The 4,784-nt window shown below is 38.6% G+C and overlaps 1 pseudogene; it reads right to left on the reverse strand.

Annotated features, from left to right (window-relative positions):
• Positions 1 to 913: 913 nt before the first annotated feature.
• LOC129557119 (septin-11 pseudogene) lies at positions 914 to 2,972 on the reverse strand (annotated as a pseudogene).
• Positions 2,973 to 4,784: the final 1,812 nt, after the last annotated feature.

The raw sequence follows: 4,784 nt of genomic DNA on the forward strand, positions 1-4,784 counted from the left end.
TGTTACTCGAAGCACTGATATCCTGGAGTCAGTCATTAGGCCCTTGCCCTCAGCCTACTGAGAGCAGATTTAGGTGTGTTTATGAAAAGATGGGGTATTATTAGTAGCAAACAGGTTGCAGAAAGTCCATTAATCTTAGTAGAAGACTCTTCTACTAAGAATGTTGTATGATCAGTCTTGGACAGGGCTATCTGTGAGCCAAGGCTGCCCTGACGCAAGTAAATATAATCACTGTTTTCTTATTACAGTCCAAGTTGGCTAGGACTTAAGATAGGGGTTCATATATGTTTTTAAAGTCCTAAGAGGAGACAAACCAGTCTGAACAGATCCACAATCCAAGCCAAATAATGTTATAATAATAATAATAATAAAATACATTCAAGGGTAAAAGTCAGGTAAAGCTTACCCACCTTTCTGCCTACATACAAAGCTACCTTGGTTTCGGGGAGGTGAGGAGAAGAATCAGAAGGCGTTCAGAGCGTTTCCATCATGGAGATGAATAATTAAGAAAAGCAAGTTGTCAGGGCTATTCAAGTTTACAGTTCAGCTACTGAGGTGGTGAGAAGTTTTCCTGTCAGATGTACATGGAGGAATTTAGCCTCCTTCCCTTGGTCCCAAGCAACACATGAGTCACAGAACAGGCATGTTTGCTGCCGCCACTCTGAACAGGCATAAATGGCAAGTCATTTCCATTTCCAGAAACAAAGTCCCACTGCGCATAACTTTTGCTGTGACTCCCTTGTTCTATCATTTTCCACCACCCAACAACATTCAGCAAAATGAGTTAATAGTTATATGGTGTCTGGGGAAGGGGGAAAAATAAAAATAAAACAAAATCAAAGGACACAGATGGCAGAGATACAATATTACTGCAAAAGCAGGTGAATGCGGACCATCCTTGTCTTGCCAGGCTTTATGTGAAGCTTGCACTTTTCTTATCCTTGTCTTTCTTGGTTTGCTGGGCCCCACACTGTTGGGCCTGGGACTGGAGCAACTGGGCGGCTGCCTTCTTCTTCTGGAAATTGTTCATCTCCTCCTCCAGCTCCTTCTTCTTGTCTTCCACTTTCTTCTTCTCTTCTTAGAGTGTCAGCTTGAGGAGGTCGAATTTCTCATGGAGCTCTTTCTCCACCTCTTTAAGTTCAGCTTCTTTCTCCTTCACTCTCATGACAAACATCTGCCTCATCTCTTTTTCTTTCTTCTGAAGTTCTCCCAGAAATTCATTCCTTTTTGCTTCATATGTCTCCTGAAGACTGAAGGGCTTGCTGTCAGGGTCGGTGTCCTTGAAGCCCATCTCCTAGAGCTTACAGAACTGATAATAGTTCATAATGGTGGGTGTGAGTCTGTTCTCGTAAATCTTCCATGTTCACATGGATCAGCATCTCTCGGAATGTCACAAAGTCACAGTGGTTTTCATTCTCCACCTGAACCACACCCCAGGGGTACTGCCTGGCCTTTGCCATCTTGTTGCTGATCTTCACCTCTTTGGTGCTTCTGACCACTGCAAAAGGGAGGTGGACACTCATCGTTGCATTAATCTGTGCCACCGTTTCTTCATCAGTAGGGAACTGATAGATCTGGACTCCATTGCTGACTAGTTCACTTATGATCTTACTCTTGAATTTGTTCAAATCGTTCTTGGCAATGGTGTAAGCTTTTGCAATTATTGGAATGATGTTCACCTTATTGTACAGCTTCTTCATGGTGACCAGGTCCAGGGACTTGAGCGAATGGCCAATGGGGGCAATGAAGTAAAGGCATGCGTGGATCCTGGTGTCATGGTAGTTGAAGAGAGAACCTTTGATCTTCAGTTCCTCTTGCAAGTAGGCCTCAAACTGGGCATTGATATATTCCACGATCGGCTTGTAGCTGTCATCTTTATTGATCTGATCTCCAAATACCACGGTGTCAATGATGGTTAACTTCAGCCACACATTACTTTCCTGAAGCTCATAACTTCTGGCTTTTAACTGGTCACCTGGTTCATTGTGAGTCACTGGGACACTTTTTAGTCATTATAAAAACAAAGGAGGAAAATCTACTTTCTCCTGTACCATTGTACAATGGTATCTGAAAAGTATTTAGAGGAAGACATATATTTTTCTTTTCTTGTGTAAGGAAATACTGTGAAAGCTAGGAAGTTGTGCTGGTTGCACAATGTTGTATACTTCATGCCACTGAATTATATACTTAAAACAGAAAAATGGTAAACGTGTTATAATATTTTTACCATAGCAAAAAAATCAATCAATTACAGAAGTAAAGATCTGTTTATAATCTGTCAATTTGTTCCATTCAACTACATGTCTATCTTTGCACCAATACTATACTCTTTTTGTTTTAAATAAGAATTGTGCCTTTATTTACACTCTTGTATTTTATTATAAGTCTTTTAGAAAAATAGTTAATACCTGTTCCAAAAGTTATCTTAAAACAACAAAATAGGAGACGATAAAAGGTGAATCAGCAGAGTTCAGTCGAATGGAGAATAAAGCAAGAGAATCCTTGTATCTTTCTTGCCACTGGTACAGATAACTAATATTTAATATCCACATCTATGATTTGACATGCTAATTTTCTGCTGTAAATGATGAAAAAAAGTTAAAAATTAGATTGGCTAGTAAACTTAAAATGTTTATAAGCTGCTGAAGTTTACTTTTTAATTCTATTTATTTTTGTATATAATAGTATAGACTCAAAGTGGTATAAGACTAATGGATTTAGTGTTATTGGAAGCTCTGTTTGAAATTCCTTTTGATTATAGAGTTTGTATCAGACTAGAAATCTCAAAGGAGTAGGTAACTGATAGAAAAATATTATTTTGGTTTCTGTTGCCTCCTGATCACTCAAGTTTCATCTGATTCTATTTTGTTTTATATATACCTTTTCCAAAGAACTTCTTTCAATGTATTTTAAGTAAGGAATTTTATTACAATAAGTAAATATCTATTAAGCACTTACTACTTGCTAGTCATTGTTCTAGATAGGATTAATCCTTATAAGATCCTTAGGAAATATTTTTATATTCATTTTAGAAATGAAGAAAATGCGACAGAAACAAAAATTCATGAGACTCAAATTAAATCATTTTCTCATGGTTTGTAAAGGTAGAATCAGGATTCAAATAAGGGTGTGTTGTGTGTTTTTTTTGTTTTTTTGAGACCGTGGTTTCCTGTTTTCTTAATTACTTTAGAATTAAACACAGTGCATGGCATTTTACAGGCAGAATGAAGGATTTCAGACTGTCAATTCTAAGATCAAACTAGCTTCCAAGATAACTGCTGAACTCCTTAGAACTTTTACCTGTCCCAGCCTCTATTATACAAATGATTAATTTTCCCCATACATTTTACAATAAATATGGGCCACATCACTCTGTTTTTTCCTGAGAAGATAATATAAAATATTCTGGGGAAATCTCTAGGTTCCACATGGACCCATGCAAAGCTATTTAGTTTATTTTGCTGGTCACGCTGTGTGGTATGATTTTTAAGTATAAATCTCAGGTCCTTAATTAATCTTAAAAGCTTTTGAATAGCAAAGTAAACCATTGGCAAAATGAAAAGACAACCTACTGAATGGAAAAAATATTTGCAAGTGACATGACTGATAATGGGTTACTATCAAAACATGTGAACAACTTAAAACAAACAAACAAACAAAAAATGAGCAGAAGACATTTTCCAAGAAGATATACAGATGCAAACAGGCACTTGAAAAGATGATCAACATCACTGATCAGAGAAATGCAAATTAAAACCACAATGAGATATCACCTGTCAGAATCAGTTCAGTTCAGTTCAGTTGCTCAGTTGTGTCTGAATCTTTGTGAACCCATGGACTGCAGCATGCCAGGCCTCTCTGTCCATCACCAACTCCTGGAGTTTACTCAGACTCATGTCCATTGAGTTGGTGATGCCATATAACCATATCATCCTCTGTCGTCCTCTTCTCCTCCTGCCCTCAATCTATCCCAGCATCAGAGTCTTTTCAAATGAGTCAGCTCTTTGCATCAGGTGGCCAAAGTATTGCAGTTTCAGCTTCAACGTTAGTCCTTCCAATGAATATTCAGGACTGATTTCCTTTAGGATGGACTGGTTGGATCTCCTTGCAGTCCCAAGGACTGCAAGAGTCTTCTTCAACACCACAGTTCAAAAGCATCAGTTATTCAGCACTCAGCTTTCTTTACATATTGGAGAAGGAAATGACAACCCACTCCAGTGTTCTTGCCTGGAGGATCCCAGGGACGGGGGAGCCTGGTGGGCTTCCGTCTATGGGGTCACACAGAGTCGGACATGACTGAAGTGACTTAGCAGCAGCAGCAGCAGCAGCTTTCTTTATAGTCCAACTCTCATATCCATACATGAGTACTGGAAAAACCATCTTTGACTAGATGGACCTTTGCTGACAAAGTAATGTCTCTGCTTTTTAATATGCTGTCTAGGTTGGTCATAACTTTTCTTCCAAGGAGCAAGTGTCTTTTAATTTCATGGCTGCAGTCACCACCTACAGTGATTTTGGAGCCTCCCCAAAATAAAGTCTGTCACTGTTTCCACTGCTTCCCCATCTATTTGGCATGAAGTGATGGGCCAAGATGCCATGATCTTAATTTTTTGAATGTTGAGTTTTAAGTCAACTTTTTCAGTCTCCTCTTTCACTTTCATCAAGAGGTTCTTTAGTTCTTCCTCACTTTCTCGGAATGGCTATCACCAAAAAGAATACAAGTAACAAACGTTGACACGGATATAGAAAAAAGGAAAACCCTGCACACTATTGTTGGGAATGTA

Source organism: Moschus berezovskii, chromosome 7 (assembly GCF_049115385.1).
Source record: "Moschus berezovskii isolate FMDL1 chromosome 7, NW_MosBer_1.0, whole genome shotgun sequence".
In the NCBI taxonomy this organism is placed as follows: Eukaryota; Metazoa; Chordata; class Mammalia; order Artiodactyla; family Moschidae; genus Moschus; species Moschus berezovskii.